Source organism: Cyprinus carpio, chromosome A20, assembly GCF_018340385.1.
Source record: "Cyprinus carpio isolate SPL01 chromosome A20, ASM1834038v1, whole genome shotgun sequence".
Classification (NCBI taxonomy): domain Eukaryota; kingdom Metazoa; phylum Chordata; class Actinopteri; order Cypriniformes; family Cyprinidae; genus Cyprinus; species Cyprinus carpio.
Genome location: NC_056591.1, coordinates 6,733,508 through 6,746,075, shown reverse-complemented (window position 1 = coordinate 6,746,075; position 12,568 = coordinate 6,733,508). Strand labels below are relative to the sequence as shown.

Below are 12,568 nucleotides of genomic sequence, written 5' to 3'. Positions count from 1 at the left end.
TAAGACTTGTAGTGTAAACGCAGCCTGGATTTTTTTTTTAAAAAGTCTTCCAGCTGAAAAACTCCTAACTGTTTAGTTTTCAGCTGAAAACTGAAAACTTTTTATGTGTTTTGGCCATTCATTTACACAACAATGATGTGAAAAAGCAAACTTTTAAAAATGGGTTTTCCATACATAAGGTCTATAAAATGTATCAAATAATTTTTCATTTTGTCGTGCATTGTTGTCATGTAAACATAGCCTGAAAAATAAGCAACAGCAGTAGTCATGCTAACCTCAGATCCTCAGATTATCACAAAGAGGATCCACCGCCTTAACAGTCACCTAAAAACAACAAAAAGGACCATGTGCATGACTGAGATCATCAGATAACCCTGCCAAGATCAAACTGAGCAAAGGACAGTCACAGAGCACACGGTCTGGTCATCTGAGGACCTGCACATGCTGACTGAGAGAGCGATCTGTCCCTGACTCACACTGGATTGGATAGCGACAGAACATTTGTTACACATTTAATGCTCCTTTTGTAATATTCCAATAAAACGCAGGGTGCTGAAGCTCCCATAATCCTAATAGCATTAAAATGGTCAATTTACTATAACTGATGCAAAAATTCATTACAGGATATTTGAAAGGAGACAGATCTGGAGCAGGCTTAGCTAAAAAACTCCAACAGAAAGAAGAGGTAAGCATTACTAACTCAAAATTTATATCCAAATTGTATATAATATGCATGTATTATGTTGTAAATGCTACATTTAGGAGTGATTATATTTTAATTTTATGAATATAAATGATACAATTATGTACAATTATTATTGCACATATTACTCTCCATATAAACTCACTGCACTGATATGGTGTACTGGATGGTTGCCAGATGCATCGAAATGTGTGCTGATAATGTACAAATAACGCACATATTAGAAACATTTTAGAAAATAGAAAAAAATATATAATACATATAAAATTTGAATGATTTTTTTTCAAAGGTAGTTTAATAAAATATATTGAATATATATGAAAATTATTTAATATGAATCAATATCACTTTTATCAGAGTAATGTTCATGTATAAATGGTAATAGATTTTATAACATGTGCATGTATATAATTTAAAAAGAATTTTTTTTCTCTGTTCTTGATAATGCCACAGATAAATAAAAATAATATATTTTTAATACATTTTTAAAAAAGTTTGGAATAAATGATTTAAATGAAAAAAAAAAAAGCTGAGCTCATGTTCTCTCTCCTTCAAATTTCCTGTCTCTTCACATAAATGCATTGTGTGCCTTTTTGTACAAATAACGATTCATTTCAGGACATCAGTCACAAGACTCCATTAAAGTAGAATGAAAGTCTTTCCATAAATCTGACAAACAGAAAAGAGCAGAGGTTCCAGTAAATGCTGGAAATGAATCATGCAGGGAAATGAATCTGCACAAAACGAGAAAGAGAGGAAGGAGATGTCAGATAGAATACAGAGGAAGAGCTTTGACTGGTTGGTTAATTAGCTCTTTTCAGCTCTTTTCTATCTACTGCAGCGTCCCGTGAGGCTTATCACTGTCCTTCTTAATGCTCTACAGAAGAGCCCAAGTAAGCTCTCCATTCACTCAGTGCCATGGAGACAGGGCAGTTCACTTGCGGTTGTAATTCCATAATTATGGCAATTAAACTGCTGGAGTACATGGGAGACACAGTCGGCCTCAGTTTGCTACAAATTATCATCTCTCAGAAAGCAGACGATTGGGGTTCAATTGGTTCAGTGAAAACAGTAATTGGTGAAATGGGCCATTGAGAGGCACCGCTGTGGGTACTGCTCTGTGGAGGAGAGAGAATGGAAGGGGCAGTCGCTCACTCGCGGTACAGAGCTGGCCTGAGTTGATGCCATAACAGTACAGTGAATGGGAAGGTGATTGGAGGCTTTTCTCCTTCATTCCCGAGAGAGCTGACAAAAAAATGTATCAGTCAGATGGGCCTATGGTGATGACATCATCACTCACTTGGGACGTTGATGGATCGGCCACCATAACCAACTCCTCAAGGTCTCTGGGAGAAACTATGCCGCTTTAAATGGATAGATGGATGTCCAGGGCTGCATTGTTATGGACAGCGATGGGTGCTCTGGATGTCTAAATGCATGGAGACACAGAGCATGAAGGACATAGATGGTCAGAATCCTTATTTTCTTTAATATAAAACACTTTTTTAAATAAGTAAACCCACATTAAAGGTGCTGTGAGGGATTTATGCGGCCACACATAAAAAAGAAATAACAACTGCTATCAGAAAGTCAGCCAATCAGAAATGACCTCTGCCTATTAATCATTCCACACATTTAGGCTCGCTCACATTTGAATGGTGGACATGTCTTTGAAGGGCGGGATTTTGTAGAAGGCGGTATGTGGTTCGGGGAGTTAAGGCAAAACATAAACAGATAACTGTAAGAATAAATGGAGCAATTTTGAAATAAATCTGCAACTGTCACAATTGTGAGAAATGTAGTTACTATTATAAGAAACAAAGTAACAATTTTGAAAACGCCATAATTACAAGAAGTAGTCTCAATTATAAGAAATAAATTAGCAATTGTGAGACAAAGTGGCAATTTCGAGAAATGTTATAATTGTAGAATAAATAATTCAGAAGTAGAAATTGTGTGATAATGCTCAATTTTGAAAAAAGTTGAAAATGAGAAATAGAAAACCACAAATACAAGGAAAAAAAAACCTAAACACTAGGAAATAGTTGCAAATGTCAAGAAATAAAGTCATAATTATGAGATGGAATTAGGAAATAGGAAATATATTTTAGGTTAAATTGTGAGAAATAAAGTAACAATTTTGAGAAATTAAATCAAAATTGCAAGAAATATTCACAATTATAAGAAATAAATCTGCAATTGTTAGAAATGAAGTTGCAATTAAGAAAAAAATTATATCTCAGTTGAGAGATCAGAATGTTGCAAAAAAATTAATTGACAAATGTAAAGTTTTAATCACAAGAAAAAATGCAACTTTAAGAAATAGTTACAACTGTGAGTAAAACATCACAGTTACAGGAGGTTGCAATGGGGAAATATAAAGTCACAGGAAAAAGTAAGCAACAGTTTTGAAATATAATTACAAGAAACACACAATTATAAGAAATAAATTAGCAATTGTTAGAAAGAAAGTTGCAAATACAATGTCACAAAAGAGAGATCTGAAATTGCAATTGTTTTTGCTATTTGCAATTGCAAATTAAATATAAGATAAATATAAACTCATAATCACGGGGGAAATAATGTTGCAATAATGGTAAATGAAGCAGGTTTCATATGAAAAACTTCTATTGAAATGAATGGTAAGGCTAATGGAGAGCTCTCTCCAGTTAGCAAAATGGTATATTTGCAAAAAAAAAAAAGAAATTACTTAAGCAGCGTAGTTACTGTATGTACGCTTATGTCTCTGCAATTCAATTAGCTTTAAAGTTATACTGGTTTAACAATACAGATCTCAAAGCTTCCTTGTAAATGATATTAAGACTGGCTGACAGAGGCCGGCGTGTAGACTGTCTTCTGCTGGTGTTCATGTGGACATCATTCAAGAAGTTTGAAGTCTGCGCAGAGATTGTTCATTCACCAACAAAATCGCTTTTGTAAGATCCACTGGCAAAGTTAACACTCCGTGCGGCTGTAGATGAAAGTGTTCATGTGTGTATACAAGCGTGTGATGAACACATACCTTGCACCCATCTGCCCTGTCAAAAGCATCACACTTGGCTGCCATGGCAACTGGAGAAGGTCACAAGTGAGACAAGAGTTTGATATTCATCTAGCCATTAGAGCCGTCAGTCATGTGAGCCTTCTGCTTCAGTTATCTGATGGATTGTTAACACAGTCTGCATGAGTAATAGTACAAGAATAATACAAACAGACATTTTTGATTTAGATTCTGTTCAGTTAATGCATTAAAGGAACTCAAAAATGAAAATTCTTTACTCACTAAATGTTTTTTTATACACAAAGCAAACTGTGAAATTTGAGTAATCACCTTTACAGGATTCCCTATAGACTTGCTTTCCGCTCACTGATCTCTCTCTATAGAGACTATAGATATATTATATTATATTGTCTATAACATAGATCAGTGTTTCCACCATGTTTAAAATCATCACAACTTGAATCTAGAATTCCGAGTTTCCCACGTGTACAACTTCAACTTCAATATGATGTGACACATTTTGATGGTATTTGAATTTATGCAGCGTGAATGAGATTTTAAAGCTGAGGCAGTGAAGTAGATGTGTAATTAATGACGAAATTAATATTTGGTGCTTGGAATATGGTGTATGAATTGTTTGGACTACTTTCATGATCATTTTAACTCTAAGTAAAGCCTGACATATGAAATAATACTGAGAAATATTTTTTTTTTGTGGTTGGTTTGATTGTTTTTTTGAAAATGAACTGTTTATTGAAACTTTATACAGAATTTCTTTTTTCTTTTTTCTTTTTTTTATGTATGCATATGTATTTTTTGGTTAAGTATCGTATTTGATACATCAGGCTTTTATGGACCATATAGTTGGCTATATCTAATAATGTCTTAGAAAGATGAGAGAATGACTAGTTTTAAAATCAAAGCTCTCTATTTAACATTTTAACATGATTTTACATGAAAAAAAAAATGATGTTAATGCAAGTGTTCATCTTAAATATTATTAACAATATAAAAGTTGCTCTTAGATTTTCTTTATAAATTCAGTAAAGATTTCACAGCAAAAGACACGACCTGAAGGAAGACGTTTTCACAATTATACTGAAAGGTATTTTACTTGTTAAAAAAGCGTATCAATCAGATGACAGAAGGCATGTAGTGGAAAGTGTACAACAGGTTTTGCATATCAAATATGACACAGTATAGGCTTCATACAGTTTAGATGCTTTCTGTCAGTTTTGACAGCTTCTGGTCACCATTCACTTTCACAGTTCTGAAAAGAGCAGCATCAACATTCTGCTGCACTTCTCCTTTTGTGATCTATAGAAAAGAAGGAAGTTTGAAAGTCCATCCATCTGGCTCCATTCTGGGTATGTAACACCCACTTTTCCACAATCTTATATCAAATGCAAATTAAAATAATTTGAATGAAAATTAAGAGATGTTTTTTTTCCTCCATTAAAGGTCCATTCCACCAAAACTATGAAGTTCATAAAGAAACACAACTCTATAGCTGATTGTAAAACAAATCAGTATCCATAAAAGAAGATCCAAATATTTCTTCTTTTGTGTTGAAGATGAACAAAAGTTTTAACTTACTGGTTTGGAGCAGCATGAGGGTGCGCAACTGATGAGTGAATTTTCATTTTTGGGTGAACTCTCCCTTTAAGAGGAAACTATGTTTCCCATCGCCCCAGGCTTACAGATGGAGACTTTGCTCCTGAGATTCCCTCATTAAGTTATTAACTGGGTCGGGCTGTATTCCTTTCTCAAGGTATAATGCCAGAAGTAACAAAGCAGCACGGAAGTGATCAAAGTGGATCTTAAAATCGAAGAGACAAGATATTTTTGATTCATGATCATAACGTTAAACCGTCAGAAAACGATCCTGTGTCTCGACCTGTTCAGTGAACACTGGGGTCACGCTGGACTTGAGTGATTGAGCTTTGAACTAAAACAGACGCAGCACACATGGAAAATGCACATCATTAGCACTGGAGGGCATGTAATTGCTGCGTTCATCAAAAGCTTGTGATCTTACGCATCCAGCATTCTCTTCCACGTCACTGAACTGCTGAGATCCGGAGGCAAATTAGCCGAAGTTATTGATTTCTCTCAGACCAATTAACCCAGACTCCCCAGAACTGCCACAGATCCGCACGGATGGAGAGGATTCATTCACCGCCATCTCTCTTTGGTTATTCACACACAGTCTCCAACATGGTATTGATTCGACGCTAATCAAGAACTTCTATAGCTTTCAGGAGAACGACACCAGAGCAATGAATTCTTCATAAAGAGACATTGATTTTATGACAAAGCAATCTTATTTTTCCTCCTGCTTTGAAAGCATTAGCGGTATTAACGTTATCCTCCAAAGGAACCCAAGTAATTAGCTTGAGAGTCTGTGAGAACCTTCTCTCTTGACTCTAACCTGCCCAAACAAAGAGATGCTGTTCAAAAGTGTTTGTTTTTATAATGAATTCAATTCACCAAGAATGCATTCAATTGATTCAAAGTGAAAGTAAGTAAATGCTGTTCTTTTGGATTTAGATATTTTATCAGATTGAGCTTATTTATCAGATAATCCTGAAAAAAAAAATGATCATAATGATAAAAATAAGGAATTTTTCTTGAGCAGAAAATCATGTGACACTAAAGAGGAGTAAAGGAGTAATGATGCTGAAAACTCAGCTTTGACATTGAATGAAAAAATTACATTTTAAAATATATTAAAACTGTTACTTTAAACTGTAATAATATTTCAAAATATGATTGATTTTAGCGTTTTTTTTTTTTGGACCGAATAATGCCTTACTGAGCATAAGAGACTTCTTTCAAAAACATAAAAAAAATCTTGCCGACCACAAACTTTTCAGTGGTACTATAAAATATGAAAACATCATAGCTCTTCTAATGACCACGTGAAGACAGTTTAAACATATCTCAGTCTCTTTACTAAAATAACTCAAAATGTCAAGCTCAACCACACATACTGTAATTACAGATGGAAACAACTTCTCAGATGTATCTTTTTTATTTATACTGAGTAATTTCATGTTTTTTTTCTTCTAATTTGCTTTTCAGATGTGTTTCAGTGGGCTTCCCTCAGGCAAGATAAAGCTTAATAACATTTAAGATAAATGATAAAATTACTGCCTAAAGAGTGGCTAAACTTGGCATGATGTTCATTTTTCTTGTGTGTGGGTTAAGCAACTAATGATAAATGAATCAATATATAACATGACACTATTTTTGTTATATATTTTCAAAGTATATAAATATTTCACTGTTATTTACAAAAATCAACCAGCTTACAGAAGCCATGTGTGAAAAGCCAGCTCATGGTCCAACATTAGCAACAACAACAAAATGAAATTACTCAGTGTGTTCAGTTTCTTATTGTTTTGACAAACTTTTGGCCTAGATGTAGGGTGGGATTTAAATGTATCCATTGGGAACTGATTGGATTGTGAAACACAAGCTTTCCATAGTAGCAAAGAGCCAGTGTTGATAAAGTCAACCAAATTGTTTAAAGGGATAGTTAGAAACCCAAAAATGTTATGATTTACTCATCCTCATTTCGCCATTTTTTTATGTTTTCTATTTATTTTTACAAACTGAAGGACACATTTAAATAATGATTTCGTTTTGTTTTTATAATCTTAATTTCGTTATTTTTTTATGTTTTGTATTTATTTAGATTTTTAAAAAAATATTTTTTAAAGAAGTCTCTTAGGCTTACTATTTAATTGATGGAAAATAGTAAAAACTATTTAAAGAAATTTAAAACAAGTATTTTCTATTTGAACATATCTTAAAATGTATGTATTTAAAAAATATTTTTATTATCAACATTGAAAACAGTTGTGCTGTTTAATTAATTAATACATTTTTTTTTGGGGGGGGGGGGGGGGGCAGAAGGTTTCAAAAGAACAGCATTTATTTGAAAACAGAAATATTTTGTAACATTACAAATGTCTTTACTGTCACTTTTGATCAATTTAATGCTTCCTTGATAAATAAAACTAATAATTTCTTACTTAACCCAAACTTTTCAATGTCTTCAACATTGTCTTCAACATTGATAATAACAAGAAATGTTTCTTGAGCACTAAATTAGTATATTAGAATGATTTCTGATTTTTTTTTTTAAGGACACATTTAAATAAATAAAAGCAGCCTTTATTGAGCAAAAGAGACTTATTTAAAAAAAAAAAAAACTAAAAAATCTTAAATTAAAAATTTGGAATTAAATATTATTCTAAGCTTTTGACTGGTAACGTACATCAGGATCAAAATGATCTGGATGATTCTCTGAAGGGCAAAGCAATATGCCACTAGATCACTGTAAAGTATGATCTAATTTTTTGTTGCTGTTTTAATATCTGGCCTGTCATTTGTCTTCATGAAGGATGTCCTCTGTCTTTTGAAGTATTCATTAAAGTTCTTATCTGTCAACTGAGATATACTGAATTACCACATGTCTATAGTTTTATTGATTCTTGTGTTTTTAAGAGTGAAAGTAACCAGTTCATGATCAGAAATGAAATACAGGATATATTTGATGCAACAGTTACTTGATAGAAAGAAATCAATAAGTGTGATTGATGTATAGCAGAAAACATTCTCCTGCAGCGGTTCTTCAACTCTTTACCTACTATTTATTTTTTATTTTTTAAAAAGTCAATAGTCGCTACAAATTATCAACAAATTACAATAAAGATGATCAGTTATCTACAAAAGACTTGCCACATCTGCACTTGTCCTCAAATATTAGACATAATTTTATTAAATAGATATTATTAATTAATGTATTATAAATATTACCTTGCCCCTCTTTTTCAGCTCTAGTAAAACAGCAAAATGATCTGTTAGTCTGACCAATGGCAGACAGGCAATGAATTCCAGAAACCTGTTTGAAAACAATAATTATTTTTAAAATAATGCTAGAAGTCACACATTAGTTTTGACCTTTTTTGGCATTTGGTAGTTTATTTAAACAAAGTAGTATTTATTTAAGAAGTACAGGTAATTTCACACACACACACACACACACACACACACACACACACACACACACACACACACACACACACACACACATATATATAATATTTATTTTTAAATATTACATTTTAATATATAAATTATAATTATTTTATATACATTACCGGTCAAAAGTTTAAAATAATTTATTTCATTTTAATTAATTTATTTGATTATAATTACAGTAAATTATTTAAATAATAATTTAAAAACTATTTTCAATCTGAATATTTTCTCAAATGTTATTTATTCCTGTAATGCAGAGCTGAGTCATTATTCCAGTCTTCAGTGTCACATGATCCTTCAGAAAGTTCTGTTAGCGGTCATTACATGAAAATCATTTTTATCTTATAGGTATCAGTTTTTTTTTTTTTTTTTTTTTTTAAATATCAGTTTCCTTGAACAAGATCTCATCTCTGCTATAATTGGTCAAATATTACATCTAAAATCTAAAAGTCCAGTCTAAGAAAAGAGTAATACAGAAGTTAAAGCAGCACGGTTTCATCTGTTATAAACCAGGTGAACTCGTTCTCAATAATCGATGACTCTGTCTCTGCCCTCAGGGTTAATCCATCACTCTCAGGGAGGTTAATGAAAGATGGCACATCATGGGAGATGGCCGTCATCATGTGGATGGCTGATCAGGGTAGCAAGGACACTGCAGGCTGGGATATTTTTGAAGGCAGGCCACATCCTCGCTGACTCATCATTTTCCCAGTGAATCCTAAGACATAGGGACCTTTTATGCTGTGAGGCCATCTGCTTGGCCATGTAGCCGAAAAAAAGAGTGGGTGCAGACACCCACCAGAGTGACCTTACGGAGCAACATGGCCAGATGGATCTCAAGGGAGGCACACCGACACCGGTGCACCTAAGATTAGTCGGCATCAGATTGCCGTGGATGTTCATATGACAGTTTGTGTGGTAATATTTGCAGAGGCATGTCATTGCCTGCTCTCAGATTTGACCTTCGTGTCTTTCACTCCTAAGATCAAAACAAATCACTTTCTTTAGTTTCAGCTGTGATGCCACCAGCTTTTGTCCCATTGATGGTTAAACAACTTGTTTTTAACCTCTTGATCTCCTCAGGGCTCAGAACATCTCTCTCCGTATATTTTATAAGCTGGTTATTATGGTTAAAAATTATTTTAAAACATATTTAAGAATATTTGCACACATAGACCTTGGGTGTTCAAGAGCATTTGTTTTTCCACATAAGATTTTAAATGACCAGGGTTCAGCATGAATAAATGAATGAATAAAATTACTATAAATAAATAAATAAATAACACATATATACTGTAAAAACAAGAAATCTGTCCTTATTTTTATCTGTTTTAACACTGGAAAGATATGCAGAATGCATGCAGGATTTCATAAATAAGCATAGTCATAAACAGACAAACAAAGTAGCATACATTAGCATACATAAAGTACACACTGCCAAACAAGTATAAAGACATTCAAAAACAAAAGGCCATGTTATCATTATACTTAAACACATCAGATGAGGCACTGCAAGCATTTTCATCAGGGTCCTCAAGTAAACTGCTGTATCAGATGGTAACAACATGGTAAAAGATCAAAAGTGTCCAAAATTGAAAACATGATGCCATTTTTGTGTTCTGTTTTTGTTTCGATGCTCTTTTGGTTGTTAACTGCAGTACAGAGTAGTTCACAAGCGTGCAAGTGTCGAGTTTAAGATACTTTCTTTATCGCTGGCAAACGATAAAACTTATGTTGATTCAGTTGAAGCACATATTCAGTTCAGCACTCGTTTTGTTCCCTGCGTTCTTGAAGCATAGTAAATGTTTCTAATGATTCAGAATCGTGAACTGATCGTCGACTCAGACAAGTGATTCATTCACAAATGTAAACTGTCCACAGAAAATAGTCTACATTGATTACTGAAATACTGTGAGGAGAGACTGATTATCAGGTTGATACTCTCCTTTATTTGTAAGAATTTTAAATCACTTTGGCATAGTAAATAAATCCCCATCCTTCCTACACTTTTCTAATGCCCTCATAAGTGATTCAATTGCTGCAGTGTACTTGAAAGACACAAAAACACCACTTGAAATTCGCGTAATGGCCTCTGAAGAGGTTAAGATGGATCTGTTGAAATACTCTACAACAGATGGATCCATTATCCTCCAGATTCTGGAGCTCAGGATCTTTCTTACTGCTCTATCACTTATCTTCTGCTTAAAGATGTTTGTTCACCAGCTGTTTTAAATTTTTAAAGGCATTATCTGAATTTCAGCCAAACACATTAAATGTTGGAGTCATGCATTATGATTCATGTATACAATCGGCAATGCAGTAAAAAAAATTTTGTTACTGGCACCTGAATCATTCATAATTAGACTTTAAAGTGGGAGCATGTACCACAGTATTTAAGTTTACAGATTTGCTTTTCTGTTCCTCTTTTTCAATAGTCAGTGGAAATCATTGACTGAGTAGCTTCTCACCAACAGTTCTTGTTTTATTAGCATATTTCTTTCAGGGCCTGTCAGCATCCAGGCCCCTTGCTGTCTGTTTGTGTCTCTCTTGGCCAGGCAGCTTATGGTGTCTCCATCTACAAGCGGTTGATTAATCATGGTGGTTTAGCATTTCAATATCTCCTGCTGAGAAAGCAGAAAAGTTGTGAGGAAAAGAGGAGACGACAGTGTTTCCATGCTGGATTGCTTAGCATGCTTCATTGCAGCTCTGCAGAGGCATGTCAGATTTCAAACAGGTTTGGAAAAGTCAGATTTCCAGACTTCAGTTCCCTCCTCTGTACCAATGCATCCATATAAAAGTTTCAGTATAAAAGTCATCTCCATCGTTATATGATCTGTTCCTGTGAGCAAGCAAGACATTGACAAGATTGGAACTTGATGAGATTTAAAGTTTTAATTTAAGAGAATATTTACATTAACAAGAAGTAAGAGTTTACAACTAGATTTGCATTTCCTTGAGGAAAGGAAGGATATTTCATGACACTCATTATGTTTCTCTGTTGCTGTGTATGAGAATCAAATAACACAGCATCATTTTCACACTGTCAGCATATGTTAAAAAGATACACTACCAGCCAAATGTTTGGAATAATTAAGATTTTTCTCTTATGCTGACAGATGCTGCATTTACAGTAATTGATAAAACATTACAACAGTAATATTATGAAATATTATTACAGTTTAAATAAAACTATCTTCTATTTTAATATATTTTAAAATGAAATTTATTCCTGATGTACAGTTGAATTTCCAGCAATTAGTCCAGTCTTCAGTGTCACATGATCCTTCAGAAATCATTCAGAAAAACTTAAATCATAGATTCAGAAATCATAAAACTCTTAATTATTCCAAACTATTGATGGTAGTGTACTGTATATAATAATAATAATAAAATAACAATAATATGCAATTATTATAATGACATTTGAACTTTCTAGAGTGTAAGTGAGTGGTAGACTTTCAGAGTTTAATATAATCAATTTAAAGTTTATTAAAACCAAATTAAGCGATGTATAGTTTCATTCTTGAACTTTAACGGCTGGTATTTAGTCCAACATCACTCTGCTTGTCTGTGCACGCTCCAGAAAGGGTTACATGTTATGCCAGTAGATGGGTGAGTCAATGAATCATTTACTAAGCTGATTTGTTCAAACACACTGATTCATTCGGGAGCGAAACTCCACTTTCTGTAGCGCAGTGACTGGCTATCGAGTCTGTATGGAAGCCCGTTTCCGCTACCAAATAAAAAAATAAAACAAGGGAATTGCGACTTTTTATCTCACAATTCTGTCTTTTTTCTCAGAATTGTGAGTT

At 33.6% G+C, this 12,568-nt stretch overlaps 1 long non-coding RNA gene across 2 annotated transcripts; it reads left to right on the top strand.

The window, feature by feature from the left end:
* The first annotated feature begins 391 nt into the window (after window positions 1-391).
* LOC109047262 lies at window positions 392-11,793 on the top strand. 2 transcript variants are annotated; one of them, XR_006162725.1, is made up of 4 exons: window positions 399-685; window positions 4,973-5,071; window positions 5,166-6,225; window positions 9,314-11,793. It is a non-coding gene; the product is annotated as an uncharacterized LOC109047262 (long non-coding RNA). The 2 variants fall into 2 exon arrangements; XR_006162724.1 differs by lacking the exon at window positions 9,314-11,793 and having other exon boundaries at window positions 392-685; window positions 5,166-6,403.
* The last annotated feature ends 775 nt before the right edge of the window (window positions 11,794-12,568 follow it).